Source organism: Equus caballus, chromosome 2 (genome assembly GCF_041296265.1).
Source record: "Equus caballus isolate H_3958 breed thoroughbred chromosome 2, TB-T2T, whole genome shotgun sequence".
Taxonomy (NCBI): Eukaryota; Metazoa; Chordata; class Mammalia; order Perissodactyla; family Equidae; genus Equus; species Equus caballus.
The window spans coordinates 97,932,860-97,953,874 of NC_091685.1; the positions used below are offsets into that span (position 1 = coordinate 97,932,860).

General features: G+C 42.7%; 1 protein-coding gene across 33 annotated transcripts in view; it reads left to right on the plus strand.

Moving 5' to 3' along the window:
* The first annotated feature begins 15,595 nt into the window (after positions 1-15,595).
* Positions 15,596-21,015, plus strand: part of ELF2 (E74 like ETS transcription factor 2) — a 100,293-nt gene continuing 94,873 nt past the window's right edge. For 4 of the 33 annotated variants that reach the window (XM_023636529.2, XM_023636531.2, XM_023636530.2 and 1 more), the window contains exon 1: positions 16,056-16,351. The gene's annotated coding sequence lies outside the window, so the exon portion shown is untranslated. Of the gene's footprint in view, positions 15,766-16,055; positions 16,352-16,378; positions 16,648-16,862; positions 16,988-21,015 lie in introns of those variants that run through there. The other 29 variants (XM_070258856.1, XM_070258934.1, XM_070258908.1 and 26 more) reach the window with 24 other exon arrangements.

Genomic DNA, 21,015 nt, shown 5'->3' on the forward strand with positions numbered 1-21,015 from the left:
CCATCAACAAATTCCTCTTTATTCCAGGCTGGACAGTTCTTCATACTTGGTCTCAGCTTCCAAGCAGGCTAAACATGGAATTTTCCCAACACGGGTGGGTCTCATACCTAAGAAAAGTGATCACACCAGTTGCTAGGAGAATAGCATTTCCCCATTCATTAAACCAAGAAAGAGGAGTATTTGATGCCTACCTGGGTTAACACAGCTCTGTCTGGCTGACACCTCTGTCATCCCATTGATTGGAAAGGTTGTTTTGGTGATGACATTGTCTGAGAGTCTTCTCTGTCTCTCCATGTGGTCTGTTTGAAAGCTGTGAACTGTGAAAGAGGAAAACCTTCCTAAATAAGTATACGCATGGGAAAAAAGTCATCTCTGATGATGGAGTCTTTTAACTAATAGACTATAGTCATATTGACTTCCTAAGCATTGTGTTAATTATTCGTCACCAAATTTTTGAGGTCAGATGGTATTATTATCTTTCTTTAAAAGATAGAAAACCTAAGATACAAAAAGATTTGTAATCGGTTACAAATCTAGGATTATGTATTTCTTGGTGTCCTGGCACCATTTCGAAGGTGATTTCAAAGCACAGATCATGAATTACTAGCTTTAAAGATCAGTTTCCATAACACAAACGTCCTCAGTAAAACTCAAAGAAGCCAAAGTTAACATTTATCCCCAAGTCATTTACAGTCCAACTCTGGTACTTGAACAACTCCTTATTCAGGAAGTTATTCAGCGCCACCTGGGGGAGTTCTCGAAACAAAGTATTTTGCAGAAGATTGTAAAGACAGCTTAAGAGGGTAGGAAAGTCATTCAGGAATTCATGAGCATACTTTTATTTCTTTATGAGCTTTTAAAAATTAAAATCAACATAATTCAATATTTAATATGTATTGAATTATGATTCAATAAAATCTATCATAATTCAATAGGGGTAAAACATTATCTGACTTTATGATAATTTTTTAAGTGACTCATATGTACCAGGAGTCACTGTAGGATACAAAGTTGTGTAAGATAATGTCCCTGTCCCCAAGAAACTTGCAATAGGAAAGATACAATAGTGCAATAATGATAATAATAATAGCCAACCCTTATAGAGTACTTACTCTGTGATAGGTACTGTTCTAAGTGCTTCTCATTTAATCCCTCACAAGCATATGAGAAAAGTGAGACAAAAAAACAAGTAATAATAATAGCTAACATTTATTGAGCAGTCATGTATGCCAGGACATCATTCTTTCTTTTCTTTTCTTTTCTTTCCTTTCTTTTTTTTTTTGCTGAGGAAGATTTGTCCTGAGCTAACATCCACTGCCAATCTTCCTCTCTTTTTTATGTGAGCCACTGCCACAGCATGGCCACTGACAGACGAGTGGTGTAGGTCTGCAGCTGGGAACAGAACCCAGGCACTGCCGAAGTGGACACTGCTGAACTTAACCACTAGGACACCGGGGCTGAGCCCCAGGACACCATTCTAAGTGCTTTACGTATATTAGCTTATTTAATTTTCATTTAAAGCCTAGAAAGTAGGTAATGTTATTTTAGAGATTAACTAATTTAATCCTTACAGCAAGTCTATAAATTAGGCCTTATTGTTGTTCCTTTTTGCCAAAGGAGGTATAGAGAAAATTAGTGATTAAATAACTTGCCCACAGGTATACATCCAGTAAGTGGTGGAGCCAGGAATGAAACAAACTTAGTCTAATGCCACAGTCTGTATCTTTTTTTTTTTCCTTAGGATTTTGATTTTGACATTTTAATTTCCTTTGAATATAAGCCACTTTTTGCAAGCTGGAAACAGAATCACACTAAGGCAATCTAGTCCTCAAGGGATCTACGCCAAGTCTCGTGATTTTCAGCAGAATGACATCATAATACAAGGTGCTAATAATGGGGTTATAAACTCTAAATAATAGCCACCTATCTACATTTTTCCTTAGGAAACAGCCAAAAGTCCAGTCCTTAAAGGCATGATATACAGTATATCTTGATCTACAAAGGACAGAATGACCCTAATTACATGCTGGCCAACCTATTGGTGAACCAGATCAGAGCTGGTCAAGGATTGGTGAAGAGAGAAAGTGTTTACATTTTGAAAACTTGCTCGAGGTTGAAAAAATTCCTGGTTGCTGGTTAATACGAAAGCAAGTAAAAAATATTACAGATGCACCCACACTGACATTTGATTTTGCCAAGGTCTTCCACTAGAACACAAAGTTAGAGATGAGTATAGGGGATAAGATACTTAGATCTTTTCAAAATAAATTGCTTAGTAATAAGAAATTTGACACACCATATTCTTCCATTTGTCACAAGAACAAATTCACTGTGAGAACTATTTAAAGAAACGCTCCACTCTAAAAAGGGTGGTGGCAGCAACACCTTCCACTCCAGAGTAACCTCCTGCTTTCCCAGACAATTAACATTGCTACAGTCTGTATCGCAAACACTCTTAAATGACTTTCTCTACTATAAAGTCCCAGTATATATGCATTTAATTTACATGAATTCAACCACATGCAATGAGAGACCGAGATAAGAATTCAAACAGGCAGGGCAGTTCCTCTTCTCATTCTACTCAGTTGCCACATGCCTTGGAGGGAGCATGTTATGGGAGATGAAGAACTGTCTTGCTCAGTTCCTGTGACTGTCAAAGTGTGGACATTTCACCAAGTTGTGGGGGATTTTAGCTTTGATGATATTGTAGTGCTAACAATAGGGGCCTTCCATGCAGGCCAATTCATTTCATCTGGGGTGCAACAGTGATGTCTTTCAGTGCTGGAGTTGACCTAGGGAGAGCAGTAAGTTGCTCTCTAAATTGGCACCTTCTTAAAAATTTCCAGAAACTTTTTGGATTATAACATTTTTTTCTCTTGCTCACTGACTTTAGTGCCTAACCCCTGTATCAGATGTAAGGCTGCTGTATACAATGATTATAAACTAAGGCAAAATATAGTGTCAATGGCAAAGTAAGAAACAAAAGCTACCGTGAGTCAAAGGAGGGCAAAAATCTCACTTTTAGTTTGGGTTTGGGAGGTTCGTTGGGAGATTATGAAAAGCTCCATGGAGGAAATGATCTTTGAGATATGAAGGCTGTGTAGCTCTGACAGCCATAGCAAGGGAGGGAGTTATGTGTAGGAGGAGGAACTTGAGCAAAGGTACATGAGTTGGGAAGCTCAGAACATGACCAGTGGGTAGCCAGTTGTGGCTGGTGCCAAGACTCCATCAAGAAAAGTGGTGGGGGGCCAGCCCGGTGGTGCAGCGGTTAAGTTCACACGTTCTGCTTCTCAGCGGCCCCGGGTTTGCCGGTTCGGATCCCGGGTGCGGACATGGCACTGCTTGGCAAAAGCCTTGCTGTGGTAGGCGTCCCATATAAAAGTAGAGGAAGATGGGCATGGATGTTAGCTCAGGGCCAGTCTTCTTCAGCAAAAAAAGAGGAAGATTGGCAGTAGTTAGCTCAGGGCTAATCTTCCTCAAAAAAAAAAAAAAGAAAAAAGAAAAGAAAATTGGTGGGTTTCCAGAGAAGATATACGGATGGCCAACAGGCACATAAAAAGATGCTCAACATGACTAATTATTAGGGAAATGTAAATCAAAACTACAATGAGGTATCACCTTACACCCATTAAAATGGCTATAATTAACAAGACAAAAAATAACAAATTTTGGAGAGGATGTGGAGAAAAGGGAACCCTCATACACTGCTGGTGGGAATGCAAACTGGTGCAGCCACTATGGAAAACAGTATGGAGATCTCTCAAAAAATTAAAAATAGGAATACCATACAATCCAGCTATCCTACTACTGAGTATTTATCCAAAGAACACGAAATCAACGATTCAAAGAGATTTATGCACTCCTATGTTCATTGCAGCATTGTTTAACAAAGCCAAGATGTGCAAGCAACCCAAGTGCCCATCAACTGATGAACGGATAAAGAAGATATAGTGTGTATACTACTTAGCCACAAAAAAGACAAAATCACGCCATTTGCAACAACACGGATGGACTTTGAGGGTATTATGGTAAGTGAAATAAGCCAGACAGAGAATGACAAATACCGTAGATTTCACTCACATGTGGAAGATAAACAAACACATGGATAAGGAGAACAGATTAGTGGTTACCAGAGGGGAGGGGGTGGGGGAAAGGGTGAAAGGGGTAAATGGACACATATGTATGGTGACAGATAAGAACAAGACTATTGGGGGTGAGCACAATGCTGTCTATGCAGAAACTGACATATAATAATGTCATCTGAAACTATACAATGTTATAAACCAATATGCCCTCAATAAAATAAGTACGTTAAAAAAAAAAGAAAAGTGGTGGGAAGGAAGCCTGGAAAGATAAGCAGTGGGCCATTTTACAGAGGCCATAGTAAAGGAGGAAAAAGTTTTCCTTAACCCTCTTAGAGTCCCTAGCTGGGTCTGAAAAGTAAACTGATAAAGATTACCTGGAGAAAAGCATACAAATTTATTTAATACAGATTTTATCTGACATAGGAATCTTCATAAGGAAATGAAGATCCAAAGAAACAGACCTATATACTTTTATGCTAGGTTTGATGACGAGTGGTCAGTCATGGAGGAATATGATAGGTTAAGGAGTATGAAGTAATTGTAATAAACTGGGGGAAACTTAGCAAAGCTTGTTAGGATTCTTCTTGGCAACCTTCTGTCTTCAGAGATAAGGATGCTCCTCTCCTCGGGATGTAGAGAGGGCACCTCTCACAGGTGGGTTTTATGGCCTGTTTCAGGGAAGAAGGGGGGAAGGTGGGGAGGTCAGAGTGACCTTCCTGCTTCCGCTGTTTTATCAAACTCCTTCAGCTTAAAATATTCAATACGTCAAGGTGCCATATTTTGGGGCAGTGTGTCCTGAACCCCATCACCTTCAATGCTAAATTGAGGAGTTTGTACTCAGAGGTTCCAAATAATGACATCATCAGAGCTTTGCTTTAGGAGGATTAATCTGGCAGGGATGTATGAAACCAACCGGAATCAGGAACAGCATTAAGCATACCAGTTACAAGTCTAAAGCTGTAATCTGGAAAAATATGTCTTGTATGAGACACTTTGGTTTGCCAAAAATGGGAACCAAGTTGATGTAGCCTAAGCTGAAAAGGAGAGTATATTATAAGGGAACTGAGGTGATTCAGAGAATCCCGGGGCAGGTGGGCAGCTGGGCCTCAGGTTAATAAGCTTTAAGTTCAGGGCCTCTTACTTAGATTGACTGCTATAGAGAACCTGGGATGGGCCCCAGCGATACACTCATGTGGCCAAGTGTTTTTGTAAAATTTGTAAAAGTAAGACATTTTAACTATAGTTGGTTAAGATCACTGTCTTTCACTCTCTCATTCCCCAAGTGTGCACCAGCCACTGCTGGCTATGTTTTTTCTTGGGAGAGGGTTGGAAGCGGGGAAAGCTGCCTCCTCAGTACCTGAAGTTGTGGACTACTTCAGTATATGCAGCAGGTACATGTTTCCTTTCTAGTTTCATGTCTTTAGACAAACCAGTTCTAACCCTTAGGCAGAGCATTTAAACACACACGCCAACTTGGATTTCTCTTTGGGATCTACATATAACAAGATTGTTTTTCTTTTCTTTTCTTTTGCTGAGGAAGATTCACCCTGAGCTAACATCCATTGCACAATCTTCCTCTATTTTTGCTTGAGGAAGATTAGCCCTGAGCTAACATCTTGTGCCGATCTTCCTCTATTTTGTATATGGGTCACTGCCACAGCATGGCATGATGAGTGGTCTAGGTCCACACCCAGACTCAGAACCTGTGAACCCCAGACCACCAAAGCAGAGTGGGCTGAACTTAACCACTACTCCACGGGGCTGGTGCCAAGACTGTTTTTCCACTGTAAAACTGTTCAAGCCTTGCAGCATGGTGCAATGACAAGTTGAGAATTCTAAAATACACTTTTTTGAAGATTCAGAAGAGAAACTTATATACAAACAACATGTAAAATATTTATTCAAAAGGATGATAAAACTTGAGTGTGCATTTTAACTGTAATTTGAAAAAAGATCTTGGAACATTTTAAGAAAACAAGTAAGACGAGACTCCTGATTTGGATAGATACGAAGGTTGTCTTCTTTTATCTTTTAAAAATTTATCTATAAAATTTATTTATTTATTTTCAAATATATTTATGTTTTCTTTAGATAAAAGTTAAAGGACTATGAAACAAAAGTGACAAAGATGATGGCCATACTAAAAATAGTAATTCAAGATTGTAATTTCAGATTATGCCAAAAGCAATCATTCAAAGGAAAAGATAAATTTTGAAAATGAGTAATGAGTAAGCTCTGGGTTATTTCATACCACAATTGAGAAAGAGGAGTGAATTATAGGAACACATTGGCAAAAGATGTAAAACCATGGCTGATTTGATATTAAATAGCGACATCCATAGAGATAACATAAGACTCATAATCACTGCTCACTGAGCATCAAATAGCAAACTAGTTGAGTGTTTTCAATTCAAACAATATTCAAGATTAGTCACTGCATAAGAAAACTGGAATGTGTTGAAATCTTCTATGCGAAAGAAATGTGATAGAAGTTCCTTTAAATTGAAAACAATCCTAAAAACCTATATGACATTACCAATAACAGGATGTGAGGCTGAAAGAAACTTTTCTAAATTATCAGTAGCAAAAAATTTTAACCTTCTAAGCTAGAGGAAAAATTTAATTATCTTTCTATTCTCACCATAGAAGACAATAGTGCAAAATCATCATATGAAGAAACAACGAGAGTATTTAGCCTACGAATGCAGGAAAATTACTTTGGAGGCATGTCAGGCAGTAGATTAATTAAAAAAAAATAGTACAGTACATTTTACTTTTCCGAGTTTTATAATATTTGAAGTATTGATCAGCTTTTAAAAATCTGTCATTTTTTGGTGATTTATTTCCCTTTCTAAATAAGTATTCATATTCATACCTAATTTTGTATTCATCATTTTCCATTTGTTTAAAAGAGGACCCCCCCCCCCCCCCCGCCAGATTGTATAAGCATCAGGCCCTACAAAAGATGGATTCATCTCCAGCCACTGGAATGGATTGGATCCAGAAGGCTGCCAGGAACCCACACACTTCTCTCTTGCTCTCTGTGTCTGCTTCTCTTTGTGGCTGAGCCACAGCGGAAGGGCTTTCCCTGCTCTCAGTTTGTGTATGGCAGACTGTGGCTCTCCCACAACTACAAACACACAAATACAAGGTTCAAGACACATTAAGAGACTAAGAACAAATATGACAGGTGCAGTTTAGATGAGGTGCACCTTGCTGGTTCAAGCAGTCACTTATAGCCAAAGAGAGCAAAGTTACGTGGAATAAGCATGGCTACTGGGGGCAGGATCAGGGCCTGCTTGTGAAAGCATGGAGCTGGCTCCTGAGCTAGTCAGCCCCTCAAGGTTGAACTAGAGGGGTTGTGAGTAGGAATGAAAGTATAAGAGCACGGAAGGAAAAGCTAGAGAGTTTCACAACTGATGAGATTAGAGTGGGGAGTAAAACAAGAATGTTAAATGGGAGGAACACCCTTTTGGCTCACTATGGGGGTGGGAGTGACAAAGTGAGGGTCACAGGGGAAGACTAAATTCTCAGATTGGTTGCAGGGAAATCAGTTGTTCCTCCCAATCTGGAAATTCACTTTCTTGGACTAATCCGTGGAGGCTTTGAGTTACATTTGATTAAGTGAGGCCATATTCCTTTTACAACATTTCAAAGTTCATTTGTTTGTGAGGACTTATATATGTATTTTTTGGCGAGGAAGATTGGCTCTGAGCTAACATCTGTGCCAATCTTCCTCTATTTTGTATATGGGACGCTGTCACAGCACGGCTTGATGAGCAGTGTGTAGGTGCACGCCCAGGATCCCCACTCATAAACCCTGCACCACTGAAGTGGAGCATGCAAACTTAACTGCTGCACCACTGGTCCGGCCCCTGTGAAGATATTTTTAAAGAAAGATTTTACCCCTTTATAGCTCTTCAAGAAGATTTTTCATATGCTACCTTCATAATATTATCATTTCAGACTGATGTTAACTTTATAAGTTCTAAAATTAAAAAAAAAAGTGTTTGTTACCTAGCATACTGAATGACCTTGGGCCTGGTAAATATATGTATATGTACTGTAATTTGTTTGCTCTTTTTTTCTAGACCAGATCTTTGAAATCTTTTTCCTATGAGAATAGAAACAGCCAGTGTACTTGGAGTACACAAAAGACTCTTGCTTTCTTATCTTACTTTTTCATTCCTTTACCCCATTCATTTATCTCACCCTAAAAACTTGGAAGACAGGATCCTCGCTAAGATATTTTTCTGGGGAGAGGGTGCCACAAAGTCAATCACATACACCACACTCCTGTGAACTACTCATTGATCTCCTTTCAAGCTATCTAGACCATTTACAGAAAAATCTACCGTTGCCATTTGAAAATTTTACACTCAAAAAGATTCAGTGTTACCCACTTGGTCTGATAACCAGATGTGCATCTTATTCAATACAAATTTGTCCCTTGTTCTTCTCAGCAACTGTCACCTAGAAGTTCAGTCCTTTTAGGCCTGAGAGGCAGGATTTAGTGCTCTGCTCTAACGTCTAGTTCTGCCTAATTTAACAAGTATTATGTTAATGATTGAAAGGGGGCTAATGGCAAATAAAAATGTTAAGGACTGAAAACTTTAATAAGACAATCTAAGAATGACTAAGTTTTCCCTCATAAAAGTGTTGGAAAAATACCAAAATTGGCTTATAATAGATGTAAACCACCTTATAAAAATATATAGGACATCCTGAGGAAAAACTGAAAAGCAAAATAATTTTGAACATATGGATATGGCTAGCTGTCGACAAAATTGTAAAGTAGATAATTGTCTACATTTGAATCCACAATTTGCCTGACCAATTTTAGTTCTTTCCTGAGATTTTCATGACCTTTCTAATTTCCCTCCTCTGTCCCTGCCTCGGGAGATCCAAGCCTGTCTCTGTCATTCTATACCTGGCTTCCTGCGCCCCACCATCTCCTTCCCTCCCTCCCTCTCCTGCCCTGCCCTATCCAGTCAATTAAAGGGAGCCGGTTATTGCTAAACTCCCTCCTCTAGGCTCAAGGTCATCAACATTTCCAAAGACTTTCCTCTTCCCCAGCTTCCACATCAGTGACGTCAAAGAGGGACCTTGTAAAAATAAGAAAACCTGGATTCAAATTCCAACCCTGCTTTGCTGTATTAGCAAAAGCAAGTCACAATTTTTTTAGGCCTCAGTGTCCTTAACTGCAGGATGATTGGTTAGAGTAAATATATATAATATTCCTGACAGATCTAAGAGACTACAAGCGGGAGGCTTCCAACCTTGCCTCTTCCATCTGTTGAAGCTTACTTCTCTAGTTTGTACTGGTTACAAAGGGACCTGCTAACATATTAATTTTCTTTCCCCACTCAGGTAACCATATAAAAATGCAGCCTTTGTAAGTGGGCTCCGAAATTCTCTGTTAATAGAATGTAAGCCATTTTTAGGCTTGTTGAATTGTGAACTGGGCTTCTTCACCTCCCTCAGATCACAAGTTAAAGGGAAGGCCTATTGGTGGGAGCACACTGTAGGGAGAAGCTGGCCTGACCATACCTTCAACCTTCGAGATTACAACCAGAGGAGGAACAGGAGAAAGCTGAGAGAGTGCTGGCAGCATGAAGTTCGGGGCTAGCCTGCTTGGCTTTCCTGCCTAGCTCCACTACTCATTTGTTGGTGGTCTTAGGAAAGTTGTTATACTCCTTCAGTCGCCTCAGTTTCATGATGAACAAAATGATAATAATACCTTTCTGATTGGGTTGTTATGAGAATTAAAAGAAAAGATAAAAAGAAAGTACACATTTAGTCAACACTATTAAGATGATGCTAAATTTCAAAAGCGTTTTGTTGGTATTTTGGACTCTGACCATATAAGTACAAATATAATCAATTACTACACCTATTCATGGACTCTTGAATATTAATTTTAAGCATAGAATTATTTTTATATCCCTCTCTCCTTTATATTATGGGAGTTTCCAGTCTTTCATGCAGATTCACAATATTTTAAAACTCTCAACTCCTCTCCCCATTGACTCCATTCTTTTCTGTCTGGTATTCACATTTTAATTATCGTCCTCCTGTGACTCTTTTATCCTCCATATTGATAGGCTTCTTATCCTGGCCTTAAATTTCTCTCTCTGCTTAGCAGTCAGTGTCATCAGCAGATATGGAAAGTCTGCTCAGACACAATGCAGCAGACAGGAAGAACAGGATACAGGAGCCACAGGCTGGAGGAGAGGGAGTTTCTTGGCAAGGGGTGGAGAAGGGAGTGTCTGGAGAGAGTGAGATAGGGAAGATGGCCAGAAATACTCAACCATCTGCGGTAGTGCCTGCTACGTTAGGCAGAAAAGGGATGCCAAACGGAGGTGAGTAGGGCTGCAAGGTGGCAGCAGCGCCCTATGAATTTGGGGGAATGGACATGTGGCTGGTGTCAAGGCTGAAGCAGAGGGCAATACTTTTCATCCTTGATGTCTGAACATGAATAGTTGAAAGAAGGCTGCATTTTAGAAGTACTCGTGCTTAACAGCACAGGCTTTAGAGAAGGATTCAATCTCAAACTCCACTGTCGACTGGGTAACGCTGAACAAGTGGCTTAACTTCTCTTATCTTCAAGGTGAACTGTAAGATGAAGATAGTTTTAGGGAACTCATAAGATTATTCTTGTTATTGCTATTATTTACTATTACAAAAATGCTACCCACTCTGATTTGCTGGTCTGTAAGAAAAACTGCCAGGGGAAAAAAACGAATAAATATTGGGAAAACCAAGGCTTTTGCTTCACTTTTCCAATCTTTAGGGTGATCCAGGAGATGAATGGAAAGAAAAATTTCTATTAATTCATTTTAACTTAGTAGCATGGAAGAAATAGAGTTAAATGCCCTTAAAAACTAATCAGCCCACAAATATGGAAATTTATTTCAGATCTTTCCCCATGGAAGATATTTATCTTTGTGTTTCAATTAACAGCTATAGCATTTATCCTGAATTTTATTAAGAAATCAATTTTATTCAGAAACTTTAAAGATCAATATGATCTTAAATCACTAATAAAATGTCTTTATGTACATTTCGTTTGGACTTTTAATTTTATAATAAAGATAAGGAGGCAAAATCTGGTTTTGACATTGAAAATACTAGAAATTCTAACTAGAATAAAGTGTAATCCATCTTAAACACTTCAAATATTGCAATAAAGCAATAAAATGCCCTTTAAAAGTAATTTGTGGATAGAATTAATAAAATGCTTCCAACTAAAGCACTACTGTGAAAGAGAAGTCTGCTTTTAAAATATATCAAGAACTCACATTATGAAATGACTTTCCGTACTTATTTTGCTAGAAAACATTACATGGTAAAATTACATGTGCAACTCACGAAGATTTAACTTTCTTTCTATATTCAAAACTTTATACTTTCCGCTTATTTTACCTGATTGCATTTGATGGTACAAATTCCATTCTCAAGAATTATTTAACTGGATTCTGGAAACTTCACATGTCCCCCCAAAATTATTTTTGTTTTGCTCATTCTCTAAAGTGGGCCTCATATAACTTACTTAATATACAATGTTTAAGTGATTCCGATTCATATAAGGCAACACAAAAAGTGAGTTTGGGGACTGAGTTCCTTTGCAGACCCAGAGTATGGGAGGGTTATAAATTATTATCTTTGCAGAAGCCCAGAAAGGGGCAGTGGGAGGGATGGACAGAATGGCTTACACATAAGGTGGGTTAACACCAGAATACAACTGGCCAGTTGCCTAGAATCACTTATTCTTTAAGGAGAGGCAAAATGAGATTTTTCTGGTTGTTCTTGCAAAGTTTCACTAGTTGTTGGTAACCTGGGCATGTGCCCATCTGCAATGAGGGAATCCAACAAGTTGACAGATTGTGTCAGTCACTCAAAATTCACTGCTGCAGAATGCCCTTGTGGGAGCCAGCTTCCAACATGGCCCCCAGTGAGCTTCATCTCCTGGGATTCATATCTTTTTGTCATGCCTTCTCACAATGAATTAGGACTGATCTGCATGACCAATAAAATAAATCACAAGTGGTGGGGTGTGACTCCTGAGGCTAGGTAAGGAAAGGTAGCACAGCATCCCCTTATTGTCGTGGACTACTCACTTTGAAATAAATATTATGAGGGAATATAGTCTTATTTAATTACCTATAACTCAAAGCGCCTAAGGATTAGCCCAAGAAAGAGAATTTCCAGTTTGGAAGGGGCAAATGATTTACCGGCTACCACTCAGAGAATTTAGTCTCCTGTGTTTCTCATGTTGGTGGGATTTTCACTCCCACCCCTACACTGGGCCATAAAGGGTCCTTCTCCCATTTAATGTTCTGATATAAAGGCGGGAAAACCTCTTCGCTTGGTTAGCCTGTCTACTGAAGACAGGCTGAAATTTAAAAACGACTTTCCTAGATAATTAGAGAGAACAAAGGAGAAATAAACAGAGAAAAGTACAAAAACATTCTACCTAATACAAATATATGATCTCATTTATATTTAATCTATATAAATGCACGTATAGGTATATAAATGCCCATAAAAAAGTCTGGAAGCTTAAATGTTAAACTCATTTACGTTACCTGTGGAAGGGTAGGGGTATATGATGGCTGGGCATGTGGAGGGTGAGGAATGGAAAGGGAAGTAGAGAAGGAAAGGAGACTGGCTTTTTAAAAAGTTTATTTTGGGAGCCGGCCCTGTGGTGTAGTGGTTGCGTTCTGCATGCACTTTGCTTTGGCGGCCTGGGTTCCTGGGTTCAGATCTCTGCTGTGGACCTACACCACTTGTCAGCCATGCTGTGGCAGCGTCCCACATACAAAACAGAGGAGGCTTGGCACAGATGTTAGCTCAGGGCTAATCTTCCTCAAGCAAAAAAAGAGGAAGATTGGCAATAGATGTTAGCTCAGGGTGAATCTTCCTTACCAAAAAAAGAAAAAAAAATTTAGTATTATTTGAAAATTGATGATGAGACTATTGATGAACCAGTTGTATAATTAAAAAATAAACTGTGTAATATTAAGGAACAGAAGCAAAAGCAACCTAGTTGCAACATAGAGATCTCCTATTTTATGATCATTAGCTTGTTTCTAGAACCACAGGCCACATCAGCCCTCTCCTGCTGAACCTGAGGACTTTGGCAAGCTTTGCTACAAACTTTTTGGGTTTCTTACTTGGCCAGCTTCCACAAGGGATGTGTCCTTTCCAAGACCCACCATCAAAGAGCTGCCTCAGAGACATCAAGTTTGGCACCTTCAAGGCCAATATCAAGAGAGCAGATTGCTCTGTCTCCTATTGTACCAGTCAATGATTGCAGCACTAATTCTGGGTTGCAACCACCCCAAAACACGGTGCTTAAAACAACAGTCCTTTCTTTGTGTAGGCCACTGGCTCCAGGCTGGGGATGGCTCTACACCTGCTCCATGTCTCTCTTTTTACACCAGCAGACTACCCAAGCATGTTCTTCACATTGTGAAAGGTAGGCATGTGATCGAGGCAAGCAGAAACATGCAACACCTCCTAAGGTCAGGCTCAGAACTGTCACACTGTCACTTCTGCCCATATTCCTTTGGCCAAAAGCAAGTGGAATGAACTAATCCTTACATCAGTGGGGTGCAGAAACATTCTATCTCCAATGAGAGGAACTACAAAGCCACATTTCGAAGGGCATGCATGCGTGGAGCAGTGAAGAATTGAGAGCAATGTTATTTACTACTGTTATCCACCTGGGACTTTCCAGTTTACTTCCAATTGGCAGTAGGGGACATACATTTCTTCTCATGGTAACTAAAAACAGGAATGATTTGACCCAGTAGGTGAGATGGGCTCCTAACTATAGAAATTAGGCTTTGTCCTTGCATGCTCCTTAATATGCCATGTTATTGCCATGGAGATGCAGTAGTATTGATATTAATTCTTTACACATATCAAAGGGGACAGTGGTTCCCATAAATGATAGGTTATTTTACAGGAAATAGGGGATTAGAAATACTGCTCTAGAAAGGGTGCTGTTTGTATTATCCCGTTTATTGTGTATTAAAGGTTTGAATGTCATAAAGCTTTATAAATTCTTTAGTTCAAAAGGGTGCCAAGAGTCGCCATGTTGTAGAACTCAGGAATCCATAAAACTTCATCAGAGTTAAGGGGACCCCCTTGACCAACCCTATTTGCTATCCAGGATTCCCCTATGTTTAAATCTTTTAAGAAAGGGAATCCCCGGAGTTGCTTTTTAAGATAGGAAAGGGAGAATGCCCCCCACCCCGCCAGTAGATAAAGAGGCATTAATAGTTTTAAAAAAGAAAGAGATCATTAAATTCTTAGATTCTTTTCAGAAACTTAAATCAGTGGGGCCTCCTGTGGTTCGCTGACATTTGAGCCCTCGTCTAGGGTTATTTCCATGGTTCCCACGTTACTTTCAAGAACAGCTACCACTTAATGTTCCTCCGGGTTTCTTCTTCGTTCAGGACTCGTTGTGGAGCCGCAAAAAGATTAAGGCTTGAGCCCAGAAATGAACCTGGGGAATTCTGCGCCAGGGCCGTCGGCGTGCGGCTGCAGGAGCCCGAGAGGGTAGCGGAATCAGTCCCCACGCGCACCGGGACAGTCCCTGTTCTTTGTTAAAGAAACAGATACAAGAAAATGCGGCGGCGGCGAAGTGTGGTGGTGGGGGAATAGAATGAGGCGTTTGTATGCATAACTGTGCGTAAGAAAGATCATTAATGAGGCGCTCCAAACGCGGGACAGCCCAGGGCACCGTGTCATTGGCTTTTGTGCACTTGAAGGCGCGTGAGTGCCCTGCTCAGAGGTTCCCCTTTGTGTGAAAGTGGGGAAACCAGAAGCGTGCAGCAACCGCTGGGTTTTCATTTTCGAATTCGTAGGCACTCGGACCGAAATGCTCCCGCACCCGTACACTCCCGCATTCTCGCACCAACAATACTCGGGACTTGAGTTACTTCTCCGTTGCTGACCGAACGAGGAACGACAATGGCCCGATGCTGGCGCCCGCAGCTCCCGGGGCAGCGCCAAGGGGCCGCCCGCCCCGCTGCGCAGCTGCGCGCTGAGCCCCGCCGCCCGACAGACAGCAAACGCGGGCACCAACCGCCGCGCGGCCCGGCCGTTGGGCGGGTGGTAATTTCTGGGAATGGGGCGGGTCCGCGGGCGTACGAGGCCTGGCTTCTGCCAGCGACGAGGAGGAGCGGGCGGCGCCGAGGGGCGCAGGGCGGGCGGGGCGGGGCGCCCGAGCGTCACTGGCCGGGGCGGGCACGAGGGCGGGGCCGGCGGAGCGCTCCAGCCCGCCCGCGCCCCCACCTTGTACTTAGTGGAGGCTGAGGAGTGGAGACGGGAGGGAACCGGACGGGAGTTTTTCCAACCCCCGGCCCCCAGTAACTGTCAGAGTGCCCGAGTGCCGAGCTGTCCCTTGAGGAGATGGGGGGGTGTCCAGAGCAGGGGACGGGGTGACAGCCGGGGCCCGCGGGGGACCTGAGAGAGTGGCGAGGGTGTGAGCGCGGTACGGGCCGGCCGGGAGAAGCGGGCGGCGCTGCAGGTGCACGCGCGGCCCCGCCGCCCCCACGCGCCTGCCCGCGCGCTGAAGTCCCCGCAGCAGTCTCGGGCCGAAGCAGGGAGCGGGATGGGGGAGCCCCAAGCAGGGAGCGGGACAAGTGGCGACAGTCTACCTGAGCAGGCAGGTTTGGGAGAAGTTCGGGGATCAGGGGCGAGCGAGATTCGAGAGAGCCACCGAGGCAGGTTGGGCGGGCTGGTGGGGGCCGAGGGCGGCGGGGCCCCGCGGGGTATAAATAGCCGGCCGGGGTTTGACAGGCGCTGCGGTGGCTGGCGGTGTCGCCCCCCTCCCCCCCGCCGCGTGGGGAGGGGAGGAGCGCTCGGAGCGGGCGGGGTGGGGGAGGCGGACTCGAGTGTCCTGGTGGCGGCGGCAGGAGGCCGAGGGGGAGGAGCCGAGGCGGGGGGTGGAAGGCGGGGTCCGGGAGTGGGGCGAGGGCGGGGGCCACCATTGCTCCCCGCGCCGGGCTCTGTGTCGCCGCCGTCGCCTCGGCGGTTGGGGGTCTGTGGGGCGGCGCGGGCGGGGGCGCTGCGCGGGGCGGCGCGCCGCTGTTTTGTCTCCTCCTCTCCCAGTGGAGCGGCTCCGGCTGCCGGGGAGGCCCGGCTCCCTCCGGACGCCCGGCCGGCGGCGGCGGCGGCGGCGGCTGCGAGTCCGCGGCCCTGCCGGGGAGGGAGAGCAACGCCGCGGTCTTCCCTGGCGACGCGGAGAGCAGGTAAGAGCGCGGGCAGCCGCGGCTGGTGGGAGGGAGCGCCGAGGGCGCGGCGAGAGAGCCTGGCTGTCCCGAGTGCCGCCGCCTCCCTCCGCGCCCCCGCCCCGCGCCTGTGTTGTTTGCTCCGGGGTTTGCGGAGGGGTTTTCCGGAGGCTGTGGCGGTGACAACGGCCGGGAGCTGGGGCAGGGGGCTGAGCGCCCCGGGCAACGGTCAGGGAGCGGGACTTGCAGAAAGGGAACGGCGCGCTGCGCGCCTGCCCGCGGGGAGCGCGGGGCGCGGGGCCGGGCCGGGGGACGAGGTGAGGGACCCCGGCGGGGGGGATGGGCTGAGCGCAGCTGGCTCGCCGTGTTTACATCTCGGCGCGAGTCACCTCTGCCGAGAAGCGGACTGCGCTGACCCGCCTGATCCCGCGGGGAGGCCAGGGCGGGGGTCCGGCTCCGGAGGAAGCGCGTCCTGGGAGGGTCCGGGAGGGCGGGCGGCCGCGGCCGGCGCCGGGGCAGGGCGGCGGGCTCGGGGCGGGACCTGGGAGGCTCCGGCCGCCCGGGTGGCGTGGAGGGCTGGGGAGCAGTTTCCTTCCCCGTCGGGCCTTCTCGCCGCCTCTTACCTTTCCTTCCCTGCGCTGCGGGCTCGCGCGGCAGGTTGTACTCGGTCGTTCTTTTATTCTCTCTCTCAACGCCGGCCCCCTGCTGCCATCTCCCTCTGTTCCCCCGGGGTAGGGCGGATAGGAATCTGTTTCTTAAACAAAACAAAAACGGGCTCTGTAACACGCGCGTCCAGTGACCGCCTTCAGGATCTCTCTTCGCGAAGCTGGCCCTCAGGGACCGTGCTGCTGGATGTTTTGGGGGCGCGGGAGGAGGACGGTGAGGGCTCTGCTGGGGCTGGGGCTGGCTGCCTGAACAGCTTTGCGAGCGGGGCAGCCGAGCCCCTTCTCTTGCTCCACTTGGGCGTTTTTATTCCGTGTCAATAAAGGACAGAGAAAATATTTCATAACGCCAAGAGTAATCCAGATTGCAGTTCCTAATGTTTCTCATGTGCCAGCATCTTTGGCTTTCTTCTTCTAGGGGCCAGATTCGCTGCAGAATGGCCTTTCTTTAAGTTCTCAGTACTTCATTGAATGAGTAAGAGGAGGACAACTTCATTGTAAAACTGTAAAATTTCCCCCTTTCTTGTGTTGTTGAACATTTGCTTCAGCTGTGGTTTAAATTTTAATCCGGTGATGATAGAACAGTAATCTTGTGTTTGGTAATCAGATTTGCTTTTCTTTTTATCTTAGTCTCTTTCGAGAGGTAAATTACGCACTTTCTCTAGTGCCGTAATCAGAGAACAGTGCCAGAATCACAGGAGAATGTACACTTTCGTAAGATAGGATTGGATATTTGTGTTTCAGTTTCTTTTTTCAGAAGTTGGAATGACTTTATATAAAACTGGAAAGTATTGAATTACATTTAAAGGAGTTTAGCAATAATTAAAGTTTATGTACACTACAATATAATTTACACATTGCATTCATTTGGATATTGTTAAGATATCTTCTAGTAAACACATGGAGTAGAAAATTTGAATATCTTGGGCATTTGAAATTTGAATATTTACTATCAGCTTATTTTTTTAAGCAGTGACTTCACTAATTACTTTGATTAATCATTGCATCTCATTTCAGACATATATACTCATTTACAAAATAATCAGAGTGTGGTTGAAAAGAATTTGTAACTTTGAGATTTTGCTCTCCTGAGTAAATAGATTGGTGACTGTGGCTGTGGTAGGGCTTACCAGTGTTGATACTCACAGATTGTACACCACTTTTCTTTTTCAGTAACAGCTTTATTGAGATATAATTCAATACCATTCACCAATTTAAAGTGGACAGTTTGGTGGTTTTTAATATATTCACGGACTTGTGCAACTATGACCATAATTAATCTTAGAACATTTTCATCACCCCAAAAAGGAAACTCATGCTCATTAGCCCTCACTGTCCGTTTCTTCCCCATACCCTCAGCCCTAGGCAACCACTGATCTGCTTTCTGCCTCTATAGATTTGCCTATTCTGAAGATTTTATGTAAGTGGAATCATGCAGTATGTGCTTTTTGTGACTGGTTTCTTTCACTTAGCATAGTGTTTTCAAAGTTCATCCTCGTTGTAGCATGTGTCATTCTGGGCAGCCCTCCCTGTCCTTAGGTTCTGCCTTGGTAGATTCAGCCAACCTATTGTGTATTATGTTTACCATCTGGGATTGGTTGAATCTGGGACCCACGGATCTGGAGGGCCAGCTAAGGGACTTGAATATCCACAGATTTAATATCCTCGTGAGGCGTAGAACCAATCCTCTTGTGGATACTGGGTGATGACTGTATTTCATTTTTTAAAAATTATTGAGTAAATTTCATTGTATGGATACATCACATGTTATTTTCCCATTAACTAGTTGATGAACATGAGTTTTCTCTTTTTGGCTGTTATGAATAATGCTGCTATGAACATTTGTGTACAAATTTTTGTGTGGACGTGTTTTCATTTCTCTTGGATATGTACACTTTTTAAAAAATTAGCTTTTTGAGTTATTTAATACCAAAAATTAATCTGTTTTGAGTGCACAATTCAGTAATTTTTAGTAAATACATAGACTTGTTAAACTATCACCACAACCAGTTTTAGAACATTTCTGTCACTTCCAAAAATTCCCCCAGCCTGCTTGCAGTTAATCCTCATTCTCACCCTCAACCCCAGGCAACCACTGATTTGTGTTTTGTCTCTATAGATTTGCCTTTTCTGGGTATTTCATATAATTGGAGTCATGCAGTATGTAGTCTTTTGCATCTGGCTTCTTTCACTTAGCTTGATGTTTTGGGGATTCATCCATATTGTAGCATGTATCAGTATTTCATTCCCTTTTTATTGCTGAATAGTATTCCGTTGCATGGGTATACCACATTGTGTTTATCTGTTGACCAGTTTATGGGGATTTGGATCGTTTCCAGTTTTTGACTGTTGAGAATACTGCACCTTGAACCTCTGAGTACAGATCTTTATGTGGACAAATGATTTCATTCTCTTGGGTAGATTCCTAGGGATAGGACTGCTGGGTCGTCTGTTTAACTTTGTAAGAAACTGCCAAACTGTTTTCTAAAGTGGCCGTCCCTTTACATTCCTAACAGCAATGTATGAGAATTTTTGTTTCTTCACATCTGTGCCAACGCTTGTTATTATAACTATTCTAGTGGGTATGAAGTGGGTGGTCATTGTGGTTTTAATTTGTGTTTTCCTAAAGACTCAAGGTGTTGAGCATTTTTCTATGATTATTAGCCATTCATATGTCCTTTTTGGTGAAATACCTATTCAAATCTTTTGCCCATTTTTTGTTTATCTTATTTATTATTGAGTGGTAAGAGTTCTTTATATATTCTGAATGCAAGTCCTTTATTAGGTGCATGATTTGCAAATATTTTTCTCCTATCCCAGGGCTTCCTTTTCATTTTTTCATTGGAGCCTTTTGAAGCACAAAAGTTTTATTTTATTCAATTAATTAATTAATTAATTTTTCCTTTTTCTCCCCAAAGCCCCCCAGTACATAGTTGTATATTTTTAGTTGTGGGTCCTTCTAGTTGTGGCATGTGGGATGCCACCTCAGCATGGCTTGACGAGTGGTGCCATGTCCGTGCCCAGGATTCGAACTGGTGAAACCCTGGGCAACCGAAGCAAGCAGAAGCACAAAAGTTTTAATTTTGGTGGAGTCTGATTTCCCAATTTTTTCTTTTGTAGATCATGCTTTTGTTGTCATAAGAACTCTCTGCCTAATCCAAGGTCTTGAGAATTTTCTCCTGTGTTTTCCTCTAGATATTTTTAGTTTTTGCTCTCATATTTAGATTTATGATCTATTTTGAGTTAATTTTTATGTGTGGTATGAAATAAGAGTCTAAATTCATCTGTTGCATATGGATTGTCTTAGCACTATTTGTCAAAAAGACATCATTTCTCTGTTGATTGTAAATAAAGATTTATTCCTGGACTCTCAGTTCTGTTCCATTATCTATATGTCTGTCCTTATGCCAGTACCACCCTGTCTTGATTAGTGTCCTTTATGGTAACTTATGAAACCAAGTAGTATAAGCCCTCCAATTTTGTTCTTGTTTTTAAAAATAGTGGCTATTCTGAGTCATCCATATAAAAATTTTAGGATTGGCATGTCACTGTCTGCAAAAAAGTCTTGGAATTTTGATAAGGAATGCATTGAATTTGTAGATCAGTTTGGGGAGAATTGCCATCTTGAAATACTGTTTTCTAAAACGTGAACATGAAAATTTCTTTTCATTTATTGATCTTTAATTTTTCTCAGTGATGTTTTGTAATTTTCAGTATACAATTCTTAAAAAAATTTATATTATTGTGGTAAAAGCACTTAACGTGATATCTAAACTCTTAACTTTTTAAGTGTACAATACAGTATTGTTAACTACAGGCACAATGTTTTATAGCAGATCTCTAGGTTTGTTTGCAGGTTCCTTTTTAATCCTCGTTTATTCAGAGTTTTTATCCTGATTCTGTATTGGGTTTTGTCAAATATTCCTTTTTCTGCATCTGTTAGCATGACCAGTAACTATCACACTTTGCCCTGGACTGTCCTGGTTTTAACCCTGAAAGTTGTACATCTTGGGAAAACTCTCA